The sequence below is a fragment of the Erinaceus europaeus genome, chromosome 14, assembly GCF_950295315.1.
Source record: "Erinaceus europaeus chromosome 14, mEriEur2.1, whole genome shotgun sequence".
Classification (NCBI taxonomy): domain Eukaryota; kingdom Metazoa; phylum Chordata; class Mammalia; order Eulipotyphla; family Erinaceidae; genus Erinaceus; species Erinaceus europaeus.
In genome coordinates, this window is record NC_080175.1 from 51,083,083 (window position 1) to 51,107,286 (window position 24,204).

The 24,204-nt window shown below is 40.1% G+C and overlaps 1 pseudogene; it reads right to left on the reverse strand.

The window, feature by feature from the left end:
- Positions 1 to 4,120: 4,120 nt before the first annotated feature.
- On the reverse strand, positions 4,121 to 4,221 carry LOC132532892 (U6 spliceosomal RNA; annotated as a pseudogene).
- Between the last annotated feature and the right edge of the window lie 19,983 nt (positions 4,222 to 24,204).

Below are 24,204 nucleotides of genomic sequence, written 5' to 3' on the forward strand. Positions count from 1 at the left end.
GGACTGGGAGAAATGTGAGTTTTATAGAGAATTAGGAAGGTTCCTGCTGTTATAAATTTTAAGAATACAATAGATAGATAGTGTTATAACAAACTTATCTGGAAATTTACTTGACTTTGAAAATATCAAGGTTAGGACTTCCTGTACCATACAAGACCTTACCATAATTTATGTAATTTAATACTATTTAAAATTAACTTTATAATATATACTGGCAACACCAATTGCTTCTGGTCTCCCTGGCTTAAGATTATAGGTGATTTAATATTTTAAAGTAACAGTTGAGCATAGGTGGGACCTAGCTGGGTCCCTCCAGCAGAGCTGTGTGCTGTGTGCTGTGTGAGGGCCAGCTGGGTGGCAGAGGGAGTGATCAACTACTTTCTGGAGCCTGGATGGACCTGGATGAACAAACAGAGCCTGGTAACATCCATTAGAATGGCTAATGAATAGCAGCAGCTGCATTTTGCTCTCTCAGATAAACTAGGAATAGCAAAGATGATCACCTGAGAATCCAACAGATAAGACTGGGATCACTTCAGGAATCCACCAAGCCATGGGTGATTGCAAACATGTGTGGCTCATGGACAGAGATAGACTTAAGGAGAGATTACAGGGATTTAAAGTCCTTATTGGGAGAGACTGGTACCAGTTTGGCAATCTGCCAGTTGAAGCACCACCTCCAATCTGAGGTGTTTTTTTTTTTTTTTTAATCTCTTAGCTTGTCTGATATTTTTTCTATTCTTTAATTTTGAGACTGTTTTTGTTGTGTTGAATCAGGTGGGTTTCAAGAATACAGCATATGGTTGGATTGTGTTTTCTGATTCGTCTTCCTGCTCTGTGTCATTCAGTGGAATAATTTTGGCCAGAACGATTCATTGATATTATGGATATAAGTTATTGCAGCGCCACTATTCATCGTGTGTGTGTGTGTGTGTGTGTGTGTGTGTGTTCTGATATATGACATGCTTTTTTATTGTGTAGTTCACCTTTATATGTGTATTCAAACCTCTTTCCAATATGTCTTGGTGATAGCTATCTACTTTAACTGTTTGTTGCTTGTTGGAGAAGTTTTTTGTTGTTGTTGCTGTTTGTTTGTTTTTGTTTTTTAATCCTTCCATCTAGTCTGAATGACAGTCTAGTAGGATATGCTGTTTGTGGTTGAAACCATTTTTCACTGAAAGCTCATTAGATATATATCTTTCCATTGTAACAATGATGTGATATGGTGATTTCAAGTGTGGGTTGATTCCAGTTCGGACATCTCTGAACTTCTTGACTCTTAATGTAATTTCTGTTGTTTAGGGTAGGGGAGATTTCTTCTATTATTTCCTCTAGTATGGTTTCTTCACCTTATTCTCTTTGTTCCTCTGGTAGGTAAATTCTGCATGAGATTTCTTTTGAGATCTTCCCATATGTCTCATTTCCTGTATCTCTCAATCTCTTTTATAGCTCTTTTATTTCTTTCTCAGTTTAGTATAAGTGATCCTTGGTCTGGCTAATTATTTTCCTGTGATTGTTATTCATCTCTCCCCTCAGCTTCCTTATTCATTTATTTATTCATTCATTTATTTATTTATTTATTTATTTATTTATTTTAACCTTCTTCAATTTCAGTATTCTTTTCTTCTGCTAACTGGTCTTTTAGCTCAGTTATTACAGCTTTCAATTTCCTAATTACCTCATTTTAGCTTTGTTTTCTTTCAGGGTCTCATTCATTATTTCCCTATTTTTTTATAGTACTTTCCTCCAGATTTTCCTCTCTCCCTAGATTAACACATCATTAGTGTTTGATTAGTTTCCTCATGTAAGTTGCTTCTGGCTTACTTAGAATTTCTTCTGGGCTCCTGTCCTGACTCATTGTTGCATTTGATTTAACCATTTTTGATTTAGGCACTTTTGGGGGTGTGTTTTGTAGTTTTTTGTCCTGGATGTTACTATTCAGTTATTGTGTTATGCACTAGACACACAAAAACTAAGTCGTCTCACAAATGATATTGCAAATCTCAGCAAACACAACAACAACAAAAGCAAATATTAATTACATCAGAGGAAAAAATAGGTGGGGGCAGATAACATATTTTTTTATTTAAGAAAAGAGTCATTAACAAAACAGTAGGATAGGAGGGGTACAACTCCACACAATTCCCACCAGCCAATCTACATATCCCATCCCTCCCCTTATTGCTTTCCCATTCTCTATCTATGGACCCAGGGTCATTGTGGGTTGCAGAAGTTGGAAGGTCTGGCTTCTGTAATTACTTCCCCACTGAACATGGGTGTTGACTAGTCCATCCATACTTCCAGTCTGCCTCTCTCTTTCCCTAGTAGGGTGGGGTTCTGGGGAAGCAGAGCTCCAGGACATATTGGTGGGGTTGTCAGTCCAGGGAAGTCTGGTCGGCATCATGCTGGCATCCGGAACCTGATGGCTGAAGAGAGTTAATGGGAGTCGGGCTGTAGCGCAGGGGGTTAAGTGCAGGTGGTGCAAAGCACAAGGACTGGCGTAAGGATCCCGGTTCGAGCCCCCAGCTCTCCATCTGTAGGGGAGTTGCTTCACAAGTGGTGAAGCAGGTCTGCAGGTGTCTATCTTTCTCTCCCTCTCTCTGTCTTCCCCCATCTCTCTCCATTTCTCTCTGTCCTATTCAACAACAACGACAACAATAACTACAACAAGAAAACAACAAGGGCAACAAAAGGGGATAAATAAATAAAATAAATATATTTTTAAAAAGAGAGTTAACATACAAAGCCAAACAAATTGTTGAACAATCATGGACCTAAAGACTGGAATAGTGCAGATGAAGTGTTGGGGGGTACTCCCTGAAGACTCTTGTGTACTTCTGCTTTCAGGTATATATTTTTCCCTGGTTTATGGACATTAATGAAAATATGGTCTATCTCAGGGGACTTGGTCTATATCTAGGTTTGGGGACTTCATTGGGGAATGGACCACCTGGAATGGAATTAGAGAATACTATGAAAGGAAAGGTCTCACCTGAGTGATGAAGCTGAAGGGTTGTTGTTCCACACCTGAATTCTCTGGACACAGTCTGAAGTGAAGCATACTGAGGTGGTACTCTTTGCAATGATTAGGGTGGGATTGGCAGATGCAATAATACTGCTTTAGCTGTATCCCAAATATTTTGATAGCTTGTGTCTTCATTTTCATTTGTTTCCAGGAACATTGGAATTTCTTGCTTGAGTGTCTCTCTGACCCAGTGGTTCTTAAGCAGTATGTTGTTTAGTTTCCAAATTCTGTGTCTTTAGTAATTTTCTTTTTGTTGTTAAATGTTAGCTTTACTCCACTGTGGTCTGAGAAGATACTTGGGATGATTTCAATGCTGTTCAATTTATTGATGCTGTCTGTGTGGCCTAACATGTGGTCTATCCTTGAGTATGTGTTGTGTGGATTTGAAAAGAAGGTGTATTCCAGTTTTTTGTGGCGAAGAACTCTGAAAATGTCCAAGAGGTCTAGTCTGTCCATCTCTTCATTTAATTCTCTTGTTTCTTTTTTTTTTTTAAATATTTATTTAATTTATTTATTCCCTTTTGTTGCCCTTGTTGTTTTATTGTTGTAGTTATTATTGTTGTTGTCGTTGTTGGATAGGACAGAGAGAAATGGAGAGAGGAGGGGAAGACAGAGAGGAGGAGAGAAAGATAGACACCTGCAGACCTGCTTCACCGCCTGTGAAGCGACTCCCCTGCAGGTGGGGAGCCGGGGTTTGAACCGGGATCCTTATGCCCAGTCCTTGTGCTTTGCGCCACCTGTGCTTAACCCGCTGTGCTACAGCCCGACTCCCTCTCTTGTTTCTTTGTTGATTCTCTCCTTTGTTGATCTGTCTCAGTGTGAGAGTGGGGTGTTAAAGTCTCCCACTATTATTGTATTACTATTGATGTATTTTTGAAGTTCTTTTAGTAGGTGCTTGATGTATTTAGATGGTCCCTCATTGGGTGCATAGATGTTAAAATTTGTTAAGTCTTCTTGGTTTATTGATCCTTTAATCTTTATATAATGACCTTGCCTATCTTTCATTACTTTATTTAATTTATAATCTATTGTCAGAGATGAGAATAGCTGTTCCTGCCTTTTTTGTGGTCCATTAATCTGTATGATAGTTATTCAAAAAATATGGAATGCTTCATGAAATTTGCATGTCATCCTTGCATAGAGGCCATGCTAATCTTTGTATAGTTCCAATTTTAGTATAGTGCTGAAGTGAGCACAGAACATATTTTTAAAATATTTATTTATTTTTACTTTTTTTGCCCTTTTTATTGTTGTTGTAGTTATTGTTGTTGTTATTTATGTCATCATTGTTAGATAGGACAGAGAGAAATAGAGAGAGGAGGGGAAGACAGAGAGGGAGAGAGAAAGATAGACATCTGCAGACTTGCTTCAACACCTGTGAAGTGACTCCCCTGCAGGCGGGGAACCAGGGGCTCACACCATATCCTTAAGCCTGTACTTGTGCTTTGCACCATGTGGGCTTAACTTGCAGAGCTAACACCAGACTCCTCTTAACACAATTTTTATACAAAGAAACTCTCATGCCTGAGGCTCCATAGTCCCAGGTTCAATACCCACACCATCATAACTCAGAGCTGAGCAGTGCTCTGGTAAAAATAAATAAATAAATAAATAAGACTAAATAGAAAAAAAGAAGCAAAGACAAACAAACAGAAAGTCCTAGCCAGACCAAATCAAACACCTCCCACTGAAGAGAACACAACCCACCACCAGCCAATATAGTATCTACAACAAAAGCTTACAGAAAAGTTTGGCTAAGTTAAATATGGAAGAAAAAAAAGTCAACAGATTTGTCAGACCAGAAAAAAAAAGAGGAAAACTAAGCCAAATATCTCCCCAAAAGAGAATCAACCAGCATATAATAAAATAACCACAACAAAAATGGAAGGAAATACTAATAAAAAAAAGGGACAAAAAACGCACCAAGACAGATGCCTCTCATAGGCAAAATAACAAAGAGCCCTCTGCTAAAAATCAACAATAAGCCAACAAGCTAACAAACTAACAATAATAAATAGACTGCCTGTAAGTGAAGTTAGACTGGGGTAACAAATACCTCACCCATCCACACTGTTCTTTGGCACTGTTTTTAGCTGAAATCCAGTGAGAATGTTTTAGATGACTCCCCACTGAGTTTTGACAATAGCTTTGAAATCTTGCTTGGTAAATTAACTCCACAGGTGGGCATCTTTGTCTCTTCTCTATTTCCCAAACATTTCACCTCTGGCCTGGTGATTGGGTTGCTGAGAGATTCAAAGTTTTGCTTTTCCTTTGTCCTTTCAGCTCCTTTTTTATGTTTTGCACATGAATTATAATATTTTCTTGTTGGTCCTCTTTGTTTACCTTTATAGTTTATCTCCTACAGGTCTATATACCAGTTTCCACTTAGAATTTCCAGGATTGGATTATTTTTTGGAAGAATAAGTCTGCTTACTGCCTTCAGGCTGATATCTTGACTCTTCTGGTCCACTTTTTAATGGGTTAGTTTTGCTTCTTTTGTAGATGCACCAATTTTGTATAGATGTTTGATATCAGTCATTTTTCAGTAGCTCCCTACCTGCAGGGGAGTCACTTCACAGGCGGTGAAGCAGGTCTGCAGGTGTCTGTCTTTCTCTCCTCCTCTCTGTCTTCCCCTCCTCTCTCCATTTCTCTCTGTCCTATCCAACAACGACAACAACAATAATAACTACAACAATAGAACAACAAGGGCAACAAAAGGGAATAAATAAATAAAAATAAATATTAAAAAAAATCAAAATGAAGTTCTTATTTCAGCATAGGTTTTAATGGTCTATTTGCAATGTTATGAGATGTAACTATATGAATTTAGTATGTGTGTGCTGCTGTAACAGTTCAGAGCAGAACAGTTGACTTTCATATACCAAGAGATTTTGAGGTGAAAAGGAAGATTTAGGGAGTCGGGCTGTAGCGCAGCGGGTTAAGCGCAGGTGGCGCAAAGCACAAGGACCAGCATAAGGATCCCGGTTCGAACCCTGGCTCCCCACCTGCAGGGGAGTTGCTTCACAGGCGGTGAAGCAGGTCCTCAGGTGTCTGTCTTTCTCTCCCCCTCTCTGTCTTCCCCTCCTCTCTCCATTCCTCTCTGTCCTATCCAACAACGATGACGACAACAACAATAATAATAACTACAACAATAAAACAACAAGGGCAACAAAAAGGGAATAAATAAATAAAATATAAAATAAATAAAAGAAAAGGAAGATTTAAAAGTCCAATTGATTTTTTTCAAACAGAACTTCTTCCCATTAAAACAAAATAAAGATTTAATTAAACATGATGCTAGCAAATGAGTCTATGAGCTAATCAATTGACAGGAATACACTGGGAATGCAGGCTTTCTTGTACATTTATCTAGGAGAAAGTGTTTTAATTAGTTGACAAATAGTGCCTTATCAATGTTTAAAGAGAGTATTAATAATATAGTTAGACCTCAATCCACAAGGAGACCTTTGAGTTCTTGGATTACTGAGTTGATAGTGTATGTCTGAGTATTAATGAGCTCTATTTTCCCCTGTCTCCACTTCTCCCTAGCCTTAAGTCCCAGTCTCAAGGATATACATTTGTTCTCTTAGTTCATCAGTGTGCCATTTACTGCATCATTAGTTTAATAGAGAAATCTTCTCTAGTGTACCACATGCTCTCCCAGAGGCCAAAAGTTGTTTAACATAATAAATTTAATGATAGTCTAGAATCTTGAGAAAATTATTGTAAGATAAAAAGTGAGATAGAAACACACACACACACACCTGCTATAACTTGCATTATAAATAAATACTTAAAGGACCTTATAGGAAGCAAATCACTGCCAACTGGCCATTGCTTTTGGAGAGACTGTCACCTAATATCAAAGAGGAGCACAGTATGGGAGAGAGTATTGAACATAAACTTCCAAGTGCCCAATTAAGTATAATATGAGAGTTAATATCATGTAAGAAATAAAACAATGTTTAGTTGTGTTACCTGGAATGGCATTACTCAGAGAACCTAGATTCATTTCCTTCATACTCATTGTGATCATTAAACTGATGAGATAGCTCTCAGGTAGGGTGGCTGTTTTGCCAGGCTTGCCAGTTGGGTTCTAGTGTGGACCTCATTGCATATGGGAAAGGAAGACTCAGTGAAATGGAGTCTTTCCCTCTCTTCCTCTGTCTTCTTTCTATATAATATAGTCAGCCCTGAGTGACAAAACCATACCAATGACAAAGCAAATTAAATAAGAAAATACAAAATAAATAAATACTCAAACTTATTTGATTTATAACATTTTTTTATTATTGGGATGTTAATGGTTTACAGTATAGACTATCACATAGGCACAGACTTTCTTCTCCCCTTGATTGGTGTCTAGGAGACACACTAGGACCCCAATGTCTCTTCATCCTGTCCTTCTTTCCTCCCCAGAGTCTTTTGCTTTGGTGCAATACCACACCCAACTAAGTTCCCTGTATGCTTTCTCTTACTGCTCTTTGTTCTTAAGTTAAAACTATAAGTAAGATTGTTTGGCATTTCCCTTTCTGGCTTGTCTCTCTCAACATGATGCTTTTGATTTTACTATCTTCTGATATTTTTCTCTTTGCCTAACTTCTTCCAATACATATGTGTGTGTGTATGTGTAGTCTTGATTACATATATGTATACTCTTGATTATATATGCATGTTCTTTAATAATGTCAATATTATTGCTATAACATTGGTTTGCATTTTTTAATTTAATCTTTTTCTTTTGTTGCTCTTGCTTATCATCATTGTTCTTGTTATCGTTGCTATTGCTGTCATCATTGTTGGATAGGACAGAGGGAAATGAAGAGAGGAGTGGAAGGCAGAGAGGGGGAAAGAAAGATAGACACCTGAAGACCTGCTTCACCACCTGTGAAGTGGCTCCCCTGTAGGTGGGGAGCCGGGGTCTCGAACCAGGATCCTTATGCCGATCCTTGTACTTTGCAACACCTGCACTTAACCCACTGTGCTACCACCGCCCAGAGCCCTGGTTTACATTTTTATATAGGTTTCAAGTGTACAGACTTACATATGACAGTCTTATACTGACTTATACATGTTACATTCACCAACAAAATCTAGTCCCATACATATGTGTTCAATTAAGCATTTTACCCAATTTACCCATCCTCTTTCCTTGTGCTAACTATGATTTTCATTTTTCTACATCTTTCAAATGTTTTTCATGTTAGTGTTTGATCTATTCATTCCATAAATATTTCATTTAACATCTGTTATTTTCCAAGTTCATTATCTTCACAAAAGAAAGATGACTAGAACAAAGCTACCTCCCACAGTTTCCACTTATATCAGTCATATCAAAGAATGAGTGTTGACTATGTGGAAGTCCCAGGACTCAGTATTTTTGGTAGTATCATAATTAATTCTTACCAGATATCTACATTGCATCTGCTGATGCTTTATAAGCAACTTGCACCAAGAAAGAAAGCTATAAATACAGTCACCCTCCTTGGTGCTTACAGCAGCAGACAAAAGTTCCCTGAGGAATACTAGCAGTGACTCAGGAAACAGGTGTTTGAAGAAGCTTATTTTAAGATGAGATTTTTTTTTTTTTTGAATACAAGTTTAGGAAAACATGAGAGAATTTAGGGTCACTGTGGGTTGGTAATTGACAAGGAGAAGAGGGAATCAGATATCTTAAAGATATTTTCTGTAGGAGAAAGACAAAGAGATATCATCAGTACCTGCTTCACCACTTGTGAAGCTTCTCCTCTACAGGTGGGGAGGAGAGGCTTGAACCCAGGACTTCATACATGGTAATTAGTGTGTGCTGAAAAAGGTGTGCCACTGCCTGCCTCCCTTTTTTATTTTTTTCTATTTTCCCCATCATCACTGAGACACCAGTGCTTCAAATCAAGGTTTCCAGATATAAAGACAAAGATAGAGATACTGAGATAAAAACACACAGCAAATAGAGGTCCTTCAGTGCAGGGGGCAGGAGGGACTGTGCCCAAACCTGGATGGTCCTATAGGAAAGCAAGCATATTATCCAAGTGAGCTAACATATTGAACCGATACTCAACAATCTTTGAAACACACTGCCAAAGTACTCTCCCTTCTGGAAAGTTTGTACCAATTTAGATTTCCTCATGCCCTGGCCAATATTGAAAACTGAATTGTCATTCTTTTTACTTTTTATCTTTATTTGTTTATTGGATACAGACAACCAGGAATAAAGAGGGAAGGAGCTGATAGAGAGGGAGAGGTACATAGAGACACCTGCAGCACTATTTTACCACTCACAAAGCTTTCTTACTGCAAGTGGGTACCAGGGCCTCAAACCTGGTCCTTGCACACTGTTAATATGTATGCTCAACCAAGTGTGCCACCACATATTCCTAAAAGCTAAATTATTTAAGACTTTCTTGACTGACATCTTCTCTGTAGTTTCTGACTTCTAAGGAGGCTTTAGTTTCTTAGAATTTTCAATAAGATCCATAAATTAAAAATAAATAAATGAATAGATAAATAAATAAATAACCTTGATGAGGAAATTGGAATAAACAGAGAATTTAAAGTTCCTATTGCATGGGAAGTAGATTCACCTTCATCAGGAAAGTTACATTCCATTGTGTACCTTCTACATTTACACAGTGACCACAATGTTCATCTATTCTTGGGCATGGATAGGTGAGTTCTGGTGCTAAAATCCCTTCAACATTGTTACAAAGTGGTCTGCTGAGGTCAGTCACCTGTGAGGATGGCTAGTTTCATCAGAAGAAGCACAAGCAAAGTTAACTGTTCCTAAACTCACAATTCTGACTCTGAAATAGTACTTTCCTCATTTTTTGTACCTGCTTAAAAATTTTAAGTACACAATAGTCTGCAGTGAGTCAATATCAAGTTCATAATGAAATAGTGTCTACTTAGACTTAGATACCCTCCTCACCTACTTTCTATTACACTTCCCTCACTCACTCCAAAGCTAACCTTATCAAAGCAAGGACTGCAAAAGCTGAATAAGGACAAGAGACTGCCATACTCTAACAATGACTCTTTAGTCACTATCAGGCCTTAGTCGTGGAGTCCTGAGATACCCAAAGAGACATGATGGGCCTAGACCTCGAATAAATCCCTCTCTCCATTACTACCGATCATCTCTATCAAGAACAACAAAATGGACCCCTTTGTGGGCCCCCATAGGACCTTGCCCTCCACTTGGATAAACAATGGCAGAGAATGTTCTATTCTCTGAAGAGAGGCCGGCAACATACTCTACGCTACACGTGAGGAAGATGGATCTTAATATTGGAGAAGCTTGTAATGTTCCTATTCATGACCACAGAATGTGAGCTCAGATCTACAAGGATGCAGAGATCACATAGACTCCTAAGCAGAATATGGGTCCCAGATCACATCAAAGCAATGGGGCTTACAGTCAACAATATTTATACACATTTCCCATATTTGGGAGCTACTCTCTTTCCTAATCCAGGTTTCTGGTCCTTTATGCAGCCATGACATCATCTCCGTAGACAATAACTTGGATACACCTACGTATCCGACTTCAGGCTCAGGGGAAAACAAACAAACAAACAAACAAAACTAGTATAGCCACAGGCCCTTTGGAATATAACTAAAATATGCCTACTATATATACAGAATGGAGACCCCTCCCCCCAACTCTTCATCTGCTCTACTCCAGCCTTTAGGTTAGTGACTGGTCATCAATTTGTTTGGCTTTGTATGTTAACTCTCTTTTCAGCCAGCAGGTTCCAGATGCTAGCATGATCCCAACCAGACTTCTGTGGACAGACAACCCTACCAATATGTCCTGGATCTCCAATTTCCCAGAACCCCGCCCCACTAGGGAAAGACAGAGACAGGCTGGGAGTATGGATCAACCTGTCAACACCCATGTATGTGTTCAGTGGGGAAGCAATTACAGAAGCCAGACCACCACCTTCTGCATCCCACAATGACCTTGGGTGTATACTGCTAGAAGGTTAAAGAATAGGAAAGCTATCAAGACAGGGGATGAGATGCAGATTTCTGGTGGTGAGAATTGTATGGAGTTGTACCCTTCTTATCCTATGCTTTTGTCAGTATTTCCTTTTTATAAATAAAAAAGTATGCATTGGTAACACACTAATTGTCATGGCCATCACAATCTCTCCCCCAAACAAGCAGATCCTTCAAAGACAGAGTATGTTTGTATGACTTAAGATAATTAAAAGAAAAGCAAGCACTGTTCTTTGAACATATTTGCAATAAATTTATTTTCTCAAGGAAAAAAGACAGAATTTTAAAAGTTAGATGTGACACAAAAATGAGGTTCTGAGTTCCATCTCTGTTGTTGCATGTGCCAGAATGATGGACTTTTCTCTTCTTCTTCCCTTAACAGAAAGAATATATATTTTGAGATAGAGAGAGGCAGAGCAGGTAGTGGCATGGTAGAATGAGGGTATAAAATCCGATTCTTAGTTATGCTAGTGTACACATTATTCATTTGCAGGGGAGGAAGCTTCATGAACAATGAGGTAGTACTATAGGTCTCTCTCTTTTGCTCCCTGTCATGGCCCTGCTGCTCAATTTACTTCTGTCTCTATCAAGAATAAACAGGAAAAAAAGACATAATAAAACGAATGGCCACAAGGAGCAGTGATTTCATTGTGCAGGCATAGAGCCCCAGAGCCAACTCTGGTAACAACTAAAAAGCAACAAACATTATTTATATAATTTTGATAACAAAATATGACTATCTGACAGAGATAGTCATTGAGAAAGGTTCCACTGTTTCAGTGCAGTGGCAGACAGACTCAAACCTGATTTCTATGATTCTAAATGCACTTTGCAAAGTGTAAGAAGTCTGATCTATAAGGCCAGCGATTGTGTGATCCTATTTAAATGACATTCTGTGGGGAGGGGGAAACTATTTGGAATTATAAACACAGCAATGGTTTTCAGAACCTGTGATGCTGAGGAATTATTCTGATGCAGTCTCCGCCCCCAGGTTTTACCACACCCCGCGAAAGCCTAGCAGTGCCCCCTTCAACCAATCCTGGCCCCACACGTCACCCCTGGTTGTGACCCAATAAAAGCCCCCTTACCCCCCTCGCTCTATATGGGCTCTCAGCTCCCCCCCCTCTCTCGGCTCCTTCTGCTCTCTCTCTGATCTCTCTCCCTTCTCTCGCCCCATAGTCAGGTAGTGGGGACGGCCATTGTCGGCTGACTCCACGTGGCCTAAGCCACCCCCCCATCCTATAATAAAGATTTGTGTACCCCACTTGCTCTGGACTTCCTCTTCCTTCTCCGCGGTGCAGTCTGACATCTGACCACAACAACAATATCCGCACCCACGCCCCAATGGGTGACCTGGCCTGAGGTCCTTAAAAGCCGCCCAGACATAGGTAAGTGGCATCCACCCACCTCTGTGGCCCCGTGTTTCCCTCCACCATGGGAATTTTTTTGTTTTATGAGGAGGTGTCCCAGTCATTATCTCCTTCTTTCCTGGAACAGATTTGTGCTCTGAGAGACGGTTTAATTTTTGCTACACGTGGGTTCTCATAGCTATAATCGCAACTTACAAGATATGTACAATGTGGTCTACCTTGAGGATACGCGACCTTAAGGTGGAGATACATGAGTTAAATCATATGTGCTTAAGATTTAGACACCCTAAGTGATCAGCAGTTAGACCCAAAGCTCCCATTCCCACTGACTCGCACACATGTTCGGAGGCTCCTCCTCTGACCTCGCCCCCAGCTGATTCTGTCGATCCAGTTTCGGTTCTCTAAGCCCGCCTTCTGTTGACCCCTTGGTTCCGGTCCCTGCTTCCCTAAATCCTTCCCCTGCTGATACGTCATCATTAAGAGACCTAGTGGCTGAGATACGAGAGTTAAAGGATATTTTTTCAGCATTTTAGGACCTTAAACTATGTGCAGTCTGCCATGAGAACTCCGTCCCTGTAGATACATGTTCAGTTTCCCCTGAGGCCAGTATAGAAATTTCCACAGCACCTTCCACTTCTGTAGCTCCCTCTCCCATGCCATCGAACCAAATCCACACCTTCCCGGTAAACGTGGCCCCCTCTGAACAAAACCCTTAGCCGTGGCAGCCATACACCTCTAAAGAGCTCGGACAACTCAGACAAGCGGTCAGGGAGGACAGGTTTCACGTGCCATGGACTAAGTCCATTTTTTTTTTTAAATTTTTTATTTAAGAAAGGATTAGTGAACAAAAGCATAAGGTAGGAGGGGTACAACTCCACACAATTCCCAACACCCAATCCCCATAACCCACCCCCTCCCATGGTAGCTATTCCATTCTCTATCCCTCTGGGAGCATGGACCCAGGGTCGTTGAGGGTTGCAGAAGGTAGAAGGTCTGGCTTCTGTAATTGCTTCCCCGCTGAACATGGGCGTTGACTGGTCGGTCCATACCCCCAGTCTTCCTCTCTCTTTCCCTAGTAGGGTGTGACTCTGGGGAAGCTGAGCTCCAGGACACATTGGTGGGGTCTTCAATCTAGGGAAGCCTAGCCAGCATCCTGGTGGCATCTGGAACCTGGTGATTGAAAAGAGAGTTAACATATGAAGCCAAACAATTTGTTGAGCAATCATGGATCCCAAGCTTGGAATAGTGGAGAGGAAATGTTAGGGAGGTACTCACTGCAAACTCCAGTGTAGTCCTGCTTTCAGGTACATATTTTGCAGTAGTTTATGGATATGTGTGCACATAAGCTCTCTCTCATAGAAACTGGTGTATATCTAGGTTATGGGACTTTGTTAGAAAGTGAACTACCTGAGATGAAATTAGAGTGTACTATTAAAGGAAAGGTCTCACCCGAGTAATGAAGCTGAAGGGTTGTCATTTCACACGTGAAGTCTCTGGATACATTCTGAGGTGAAGCATGTTGAGGTAGCAATCGTTGTTTTGGTTAGGTTGTTATCGGCAGATGCAATGTTATTTGGTTTGGATTGGGAGATGCATATGGGAAAGTGGGCCCTATCCAAGGGTTCCAGGACTGGGGGAAGTAGGGGCTCTATAGTGAAGATGTGAGGTTCCTGCTGTCTTAGGGTTCAAAAAGACAATCAATAGTTAATATTATCATCACATTATTTGTTAATTGGGTTAACTTTGAAAAGTCCCTTTGTTATGGTTTGCTGGACAGTATCCAGTATCTTGTATATAGCTGTGCTATTGGATGCTTCTAATCTACTTGGTCTAGGCTTTTGAGAGAGTCCGCATATCAAAAACATAGCCTATATATTAAAAAGATTCAGTTTGTCTTTTGAGAAACTTTGAGACATACAATTGATTTCCCCCTCTCATATTAATTAGCTACTGATTTATGTCTACATTTTGCTAGGAGTGTACATAAACACCATTCCCACCACCAAAGGACTGTGACCCATCCCTACTGCCCACTCCCACCCCCCACTGGCCCAGGAAGCTACATGCCTACCCCTCACCACTGGGTTTTTACTTTGGTGCCCTACTTACAATTTGATCAGGTCCTGCTTTTAGTTTCCCTTTCAGATCTTCTTAGTCAGCTTCTGTTGATGAGTGGGATCATCCCATACTCATCTTTATCTTTCTGACTTAGTTCACTTAACATAATTCCTTCTAGCTCTGTCCAAGATGGGTCAGAGAAGGTGGGTTCATTGTTCTTGATAGCTGCATAGTATTCCATTGTGTATATATACCACAGCTTTCTCAGCCACTCATCTGGTGTTGGGCACCTGGGTTGCTTCCAGGTTTTAGCTATTATTAATTGTGCTTCTATGAACATGGGAGTACAGACCTCTTTTTGGTTGGGTGTTATGGAGTCCTTGGGGTATAACCCCAGGAGAGGAATTATTGGGTCATATGGAAGGTCCATGTCTAGCCTTCTGAGAGTTTTCCAGACTGCTCTCCACAGAGGCTGTACCAATTTACATTCCCACCAGCAATGTAGAAGGGTTCCTCTGTCCCCACATCCTATCCAGCATTTGTTGCTGCTGTCCTTTTTGATGTATGCCATTCTTACAAGAGTGAGGTGGTATCTTAGTGTTGCCTTGATTTGCATTTCTCTGATAATCAGTGACCTAGAGCAGTTTTTCATATGTTTGTTAGCCTTTTGGATCTCCTCTGTGGTGAATGTTTTGTTCATTTCCTCTGCCCATTTTTGGATGGGGTCATTTGCTTTTTTGTGGCTAAGTTTGCTGAGCTGTTTATATATTATGGTGATTAGTTTCTTGTCTGATGTCTGGCATGTGAAGATCTTCTCCTATTCTGTGAGGGGTCTCTCTGTTTGTTTAATAGTTTCTTTGGATGTGCAGAAGCTTTTCAATTTGATGTAGTCCCATTGGTTTGTTTCTGCTTTGGTCTTCCTTGCAATTGGGTTTGATTCATCAAAGATGTCCTTGAGGTGTATGTGGGAAAGTGTTTTATCGATGGTTTCCTCTAAGTATTTGATTGTTTCTGGTCTGACATCTAGGTCTTTGATCCATTTGGAGTTGATTTTTGTTTCTGGTGAGATAAAGTGGTTCAATTTCATTCTTCTGCATGGTTCAACCCAGTTTTCCCAGCACCATTTATTGAAGAGAGACTCCTTTTTCCATTTAATCCTTTGGGCCCCCTTATCAAAGATTAGATGCCCATAGGTGTTGGGATTTACTTCTGGGCTTTCAATTCTGTTCAATACTGGTCTGTATGCCTATTTTTGTTCCAGTACCATGCTGTTTTGATGATGATGGCTTTATAATATAGTTTAAGGTCTGGGACTGTGATGCTTCCATTTCTGTTTCTATTCCTTAAGATGGTTTTGGCAATTCTAGGTGTTTTCAGGTTCCAGATAAATGATTGTAGTATTTGTTCTGTTCTCTTAAAGAAGCCTGGTGGAACTATGATGGGTATTGCATTAAATTTGTATATGGCTCTGGGGAGAATATTCATTTTGATGATATTTATTCTTCCAATCCATGAGCATGGTATATCTTTCCATTTCTTGGTATCAGTTTCTATCTCCTTGAGTAGCGACTCATAGTTTTCAGTATACAAGTCTTTCACTTCTTTGGTCAACTTTATTCCTAGATATTTGATTGATTTTGCTGAAACAGTAAATGGAGTCATTTCTGGATGTCTTCTTCTTCAGATTTAGTGTTTGCATAAAGAAATGCCACTTATTTTTGTACATTGATTTTGTAGCCTGATACCGTGCTATATTGCCTAATAACTTCCTGTAGTTTTCTGTTGGATTCTTTAGGTTTTTCTACGTATACTATCATATCATCTGCAAATAGTGAGAGCTTAACTTCTTCCCTTCCAATCTGTATCCCTTTGATTTCTTTCTCTTGCCTGATTGCTATGGCAAGAACTTCCAATACTATGTTGAAGAGTAACGGTGACAGTGGAAAACCCTGTCTAGTCCCCGATCTTAGGGGGAATGCTTTCAGCTTCTCTCCATTGAGTATGATGTTGGCTGTAGGTTTGCTATATATAGACTCCACTATCTTGAGGAATTTCCCATCTATTCCTATTTTTTGTGGAGTTTTGAGCATGAATGGGTGTTGGATTTTGTCAAAGGCTTTCTCTGCATCTATTGAGATAATCATGTGGTTTTTGGCTTTGCTTTTATTGATGTGATGAATGACATTGATTGATTTATGGATGTTGAACCAGCCTTGCATTCCTGGGATGAATCCCACTTGGTCATGATGAACAATCCTTTTGATGTGTTGCTGTATCCGGTTGGCCAAGATCTTGTTTAATATTTTGGCATCTATGTTCATCTGAGATCTTGGTGTGCATTCGTATAATTGGCCTGCCAGAGGAAGAAAGAGAGGAAGGGGAAGCAAACATTCTAGAGGAAATAATACAAGAAAATTTCGCAGACCTGAATAACAGAAAGGATATCAAGGTGCAAGAGGCCCAGAGAGTACCAAATAGAATCAACCCAGACCTGAAAACACCAAGACACATCATAGTCACAATGAGAAGAAGTAAGGATAAAGAAAGGATCCTAAAGGCTGCAAGATAGAAACAAAAAGTCACATACAGGGGAAAACCCATAAGACTTTCTCCAGATTTCTCAACTCAAACTCTAAAAGCCAGAAGGGAGTGGCAAGATATCTATCGAGCCCTGAATGAAAAAGGGTTTCAACCAAGGATAATATATCCTGCTAGACTTTCATTCAAGCTAGATGGAGGGATCAAAACCTTCTTAGATAAACAACAGTTAAAGGAGGCAACTATCACCAAGCCGGCCCTGAAAGAGGTACTAAAAGACCTCTTATAAACAAGAACATCACTATAATACTTGTAATATATCAGAGTAAACAAGTTGTTTTTTAGAACAATGGCACTACAATCCATTAAATCCATAATATCAATAAATGTCAATGGCTTAAACTCACCCATCAAAAGGCACAGTGTGGGGGGATGGATCAGAAAACATAACCCAACCATATGCTGCTTGCAAGAATCCCATCTGTCACAACAAGATAAACACATATTTAAAGTGAAAGGATGGAAAACTATCATACAGGCTAACGGTCCACAAAAAAGGGCAGGAACAGCCATTCTCATCTCAGACACGATAGATTTTAAATTAAATAAAGTAATAAAAGATAGGCAAGGACATTACATAATGATTAGAGGATCAATCAGCCAAGAAGACTTAACAATTATTAACATCTATGCACCCAACGAGGGACCATCTAAATACATTAAACACCTATTGAAAGAATTTCAAAAATACATCAATAGTAATACAATAATAGTGGGAGACTTCAATACCCCACTCTCACACTTAGACAGATCAACAAAGCAGAGAACCAATGAAGATACAAGAGAATTGAATGAAGAGATTGACAGACTAGACCTCTTGGACATTTTCAGACTCCTGCACCCCAAAAAACTGGAATACACCTTCTTTTCAAATCCACACAACACATACTCAAGGGTAGACCACATGTTAGGCCACAAAGACAGCATCAATAAATTCAAGAGCATTGAAATCATCGCAAGTATCTTCTCAGACCACAGTGGAGTAAAACTAACTTTTAACAACAAACTGAAAATTATTAAAAGTCACAGAATTTGGAAACTAAACAACATGCTCCTTAAGAACCACTGGGTCAGAGACTCACTCAAACAGGAAATTCAAATGTTCCTGGAAACTAATGAAAATGAAGACACAACCTATCAAAATATTTGGGACACAGCGAAAGCAGTACTGAGAGGGAAACTTATAGCCATACAATCACATATTAAACACCAAGAAGAAGCCCAAATGAACGACCTTACTACTCACCTCAAGGACTTAGAGGAAGAGGAACAAAGGAACCCTAAAGCAACCAGAAGGACAGAAATCACTAAAGTTAGAGCAGAAATAAACAATATCGAAAATAAAAGAACCATACAAAAGATCAATGAAGCCAAAGGTTGGTTCTTTGAAAGATTAAATAAAATTGACAAACCACTAGCCAGACTCACCAAACAAAAAAGAGAGAAGACTCAAATTAATAGAATTGTAAACGATGCAGGAGATATCACAACTGACACCACAGAAATCCAGAGAATTCTGTGAAACTTCTATAAAGAACTATATGCCACCAGCTAGAGAATCTGGAAGAAATGGAACAATTCCTAGAAACCTATGCATTTCCAAAACTGAACCAAGAAGAACTACAAAATCTAAATGCACCAATCACAGACAAAGAAATTGAAACCGTTATTAAGAATCTCCCCAACAACAAAAGTCCTGGAACAGATGGCTTCACAAATGAATTCTACAAAACTTTCAGGAAACGGTTAATACCCATACTTCTTAAGCTATTCCATAAGATTGAAGAAACAGGAATACTCCCTTCCACCTTTTATGAAGCCAACATCACCCTGATACCAAAAGCTGATATGGACAGAACAAAAAAGGACTAAGTCCATTTTAAGGAGTTTTTTACCAGCATCTTAACACCACACAGGACTGGAAAGACCTGGCTCATGCTGCACTCCCAGACCCCCTCTATCTTCAGTGGAAAGTGTTTTTCTGTGATGAGTGCTCTAGACAATCACAGGAAAATAGTAACAAACAGGTAGTATGGAATTTTGATGCTTTGGAGCAGGAGCTTATGAATCTGGAGCTCAGCAGGCAGAATCCAGGTTTCCAACTGGTATTTTGAACAGGTACGCATCTGCGCAACACAAGCATGGAAAAGGGTGACCCCAACTGATGTAGATTCGTCAGTTCCCATTAACTCTCTTCCCCAAAGCACTGATGAATCATTAGTGAACTTCATCTCAAGGGTGAAGACAAGCTTAGAGAGAAAGATAATCCTGATGTCTGCTCACTACTCCTGTGCTCTATGGTCTGGGAAGGCATGATACCACAATTCTGTCATGCATGTCTTAATCTTAAACACCTACACCCAGATAATTGGATTTTAGCGACACAGGAACTTACATCAAGCAATTATGGGGCATTCGCTATGCCACAGGTTTATGCAGTTACCCCACATAATCAAAATGGGGCCTGCTTTCAGTGTGGTCACCGAGGACATTGACGTAACCAATGTCCTGATAAGCTGTGACCACACCTCCAGTCAGGGAAGCCCCGCCTCCAGTTAGAGTGACCACGCCTCCAGTCAGAGCCACCCTGCTTTCAGTTAGGGAGCTAGAAGCCACGTATGGTGTGTCCTAGATTCTGTAAAGGGTTTCACTGGAAGAGAGATTGTTGGTCAAATTTTCACAAAGATGGCATGCCCCTGAATGGAACAAATTCGGGGCCTGAGATTTTGTGGACCACTCCTGTTTTAGAACAAGGTCACCCTTCTATGTATGACAGTAAAGATTGGCAATATTCTTTTTAAATTTTTTATTGACACGGGGTAGCAAAGATGATTTTAACGCAAGAAGAGGTTCCCCAAGATTGGGAACTTATCCCTGGACCCAGTATACATGGAGTAAGAGGGGTGACGCAATCATTTCGCACATGAGACTCGCTCATGTGGGAAGACCTGGAAGGTTCTACTGGGCACTTCCACCCTTCAGTAGCTGATATTAGCACCAACCTACTGGGCCGGGATATTCTGGAATGTCTTGATGTTAGGATATCCACAGATGCCTCTACAGAGTGTAGCACTCGCTCCCGCGAGACCAGATCTAATCAGCACCCCCAATACTAAATGCCACTGTTCATAGCCAAACACCCCACTTAAGCTGGCTTTCTAATAGCCTGTCTGGGTGGAACAGTGGCCTTTACCTAGGGATAAACTAGAAATTTTAAAAGAGCTCGTCCGAGAGCAGTTGTCCTTGGGACACATTTGCCATTCTCGAAGCCCATGGAATACTCCTGTCTTTGTGATTCAACAGCGATCGGGAAAATGGCACCTCCTTCAAGATCTCCGTGCAGTAAGTAAAACCATGCAGGTCTGTGCCTCCCCCCAAAGGGGTTTTCCTCTTGCTTCTGCAATTCCCACGGGAATTCCAATCATAGCTATTGATATACAAGATTTTTTCTCTATTCCCTTGCATCCACAAGATTGTAAACAATTTGCATTCTCTGTTCCTTCTATTAATAATGCCAGCCCTGCTGACAGATTTGAATGGGTGGTGCTGCCCCAGGGTATGGCCAATAGTCCTACAATTTGTCAGGAGGCTGTTAAATCTGCCCGTGTCCCATATATTCATAAGGGCCTTAATGTTTTTCATTATACAGATGGTATTTTAATATGGGGAAAATCAGATACAGATCTATATGCCTTACATGATTTTCTCATTCCTGCATTAAAGAAAAGTGGCCTTAATGTAGCTCCTGAGAAGATACAGCTAATTAGCTAATTCCTCCAATATCTTTCTTAGGTTCAGAGATTTCTTTAACGCAAATTAATCCCTTAAAACCTATTGTCACCTTTCCTTCTAACCTTACTCTTGCTTCTTTACAAAGTTTTCTAGGAAATTTAAATTGGCTTAGGTAGTATCTCTATCTACCTACAAGCTGCCTCCAACCACTGTTTGACCTGTTGAAAGGAAACAAACAGCCCTCCTCAAAGTGTAAGTTAACTCCCGAGGCCTCCTCGGCACTGGAAAGGGTTAACTAGGCCCTCCAGGACATGCACCTTGTTCGATTCTCCCCCTCCTCTCCCGTAAACCTTCTAATCTTCAACGCCACCCCCACAGTAGTAGGGGCATTATGGCAAGACCATGGGGTTCTTGAATGGCTTCACATGCCAGTAGGAGGAGCTCCAAGACTCCTCACTGATATAGACACATTAGCATTCATGGTTCGCCAAGGGAGAAATAGGTCTGTGCAGGTCTTAGGGAAAGAACCGGATTTAATTATTCTGCCCTTTTCTCTCACAGATACAGAGTGGCTTATACACCATCATTCCCTCTTTGCCATAAGCTTCGTGGGACAAATAGATAACTATTTTCCTTCTAATAAATTGATAGCTTCTTTACCTCATCTGCCTCTACTAGCAACTAAACTTTTCTCTCGGGATCCCATTTCCTCTGTTCCTACAATCTTTACTGATGGTGGAAAAAAGGGAGCTGCTGCCCTTATATATTACCCAGAAAAACAATCTCCTAAACCTCTCTTTACTGAGCTTCCGGATAATTCCCCTGAGTACAAAAACTTTATGCTGTTTTCCTTGCATTAATAGCTGTACCAGAATCCTTCAACCTTTTTTCTGACAGTGTGTACACTGTTAACTTACTTCCATGGCTTGCTCGTTCTTATGTGAAAATTGATGACAACCTACTTTCCCCTCTCTTGATTCAAATCGCCTCTATGCTCTGTTCTCGAACCCAACCACTGTATATTCAACACCTTCGTTCCCACAGCCCTCTTCCTGGTTCCTTCCCTTCACTTCACACTGGCTTTTACTACTCCCCTACTTGCCCCTTCCTATTTTGTTATATCATTTAGGTTTATGCCCAAAAGGTATAGTCTTTTACAGACTTTGAACCATCTTATGCTATTACTAGATAGAAATACAGAAAATATGTAGAGATATTGTGAAGAGATGGTTGAGCAGGCTGCACTTAAACCTATGAGATGAGTCCCTCCAGGTAAGTCTCTCTCTCTAAAGAGTGGTTGAGCACAGGAGGATGCATAAATCTCACAGGGTTGGCAGCCATTTAAGCCTTCCCTCCTCCACAGAAAGTCCTACATCTTCACACCTGAGCACGGCACTCTTTAATAACATTTAAGCCTGCTCCATTCCATTTTTCTTTACTGTGTCCATTTAGATATAAAGGGAAAGGAGGAGATGACGATGAGGAATTATTCTGATGCAGTCTCCACCTCCAGATTTTACCACGCCCCACGAAATCCTAGCAGTGCCCCCTTCAACCAATCCTGGCCCCACACATCACCCCTGGTTGTCGCCCAATAAAAGCCTCCTCACCCCCCCTCGCTCTCTCTGGGCTCTTGGCTCCCCCTCTCTCTCTCTCTTCGGCTCTCTCTCTGATCTCTCTCCCTTCTCTCGCCCCGTGGTCAGGTAGTGGGGATGGCCATTGTCAGCTGATTCCACGTGCCCTGAGCCACCCCCCATCCTATAATAAAGATTTGTGTACCCCAGTTGCTCTGGACTTCCTCTCTCTTTTCCGCGGTGCAGTCCGACACCTGACCACAACAACAACAAACCTGGATAAAGACTGATGTATAAAAATTTGGGCTTTGGAGATAGTATGATAGTCTTTGCAAAATATTCTATTTCCTGAGGCTATGAGCTCTTGGATTAAATCTCCAGAACCACCATAAACCAGAGATAAGCAGTGCTTTGATTTTTTTTTCCTTCCAGTTTTATCACAGGTTCTCAATGTCAGCACTATTAATTCACTTTTCCTGTCAGCCATTTATTTTCCATTTTATTTACAGGCGTGAGATAAATTTAAAGATGAGGGGAAGGTGAGGGGGGAGGGAATGGCAGAAGGAGAGAGAGAGGGAGAGGGAGAGGGAGAGGGAGAAGGAGGAGAGACTTGCAGACTTGTAGCTACTCCTTGCAGGGGGGGAGTTGGATCCTTGCATGGGTCCTTATGCTTAGTACTATATGCACTTAATCAGATGTGCCACTACTTGGTGTGTATGTGTGTGTGTGTTTGTAAAAATAAATATAAAGAGTTTTATTCAGGAATATTTAGTTCAACATCACATGTATTTGTTTTGTTAGAAACATATTTCCTTGTGTTGTCAAAATCCACAGTGTAAACAACTACTGAAATCATCATCTAGGATTTGTAAGAAACCAGTACAGAACACAAACTGCAACAAATAAAACGTCATATTACAAATGTATTTGAGGAGACAGGTAGTGATGCATATCTAGTACAGCTCATAAGCTACTCTGCACAAGAACAAAGGTTCAAGCCCCAGGTCCTCTATCTTCCCTTTAACTCTCAATTTATCTCTGCCTCTAACCAACATAAATAAATAAAAGTTTAAAAGTATATTAGATTACCTCATCAAAGGAAGTAAAGAAATTGGAGTTAACATAAATATGTGAATTAAGTTGATATGAATAACTGTGCATTAGTTGCTGAGTTCAGATTCCCACCACCAAAAAATAATTATATATATAAAGTAATCAAGATAGAAAGGATATATGAAGCTTATTCAATGGAGTAGAATATGAGATATTAGGAAGATATTTCATTTCATAGATATTCAAATGAGTACATAATATGCATGTGTGAAATATATATATATGATGGGAAAAAACTTAAATTGAAGGTGAGAATGCTCTGTAGGAACCCATCATAGTGTGATGGTGAGATGGGAAATTGTACCCACATGCCAGCAACTGCACTGCAAAAAATTAATCTCTTAAGGAAGTGATTGGGGGATAAAGGAATAAACATGCTTCTAATGGATGGAATATTGTTATTTTTATGCTTATATTCACTTTACTTATAATAAGAGTTATACACAGAAAGACACATAAGAGAAATACCAGAACACTGTTCAGGTCTGATTTGTGCTGTTGCTGAGGATTGAACCTGGGGGACTTTGAGTCTCCAGCATTAAAGGATTTTTTATGACCATTATGCTCTTCTCCACCCTCCAAAATTTAAATTTTATTGGGGAGAATTGAGATTTCTTTAATAGAAGATATTTTTTTCATCATCCATAACAAGTCATATTGCTATCAAATATCCCCTAATATTTGAGGAAAGTATAGTTACTGAATACCTTTATTTCCCCAGTGTAATAGTAAGGGA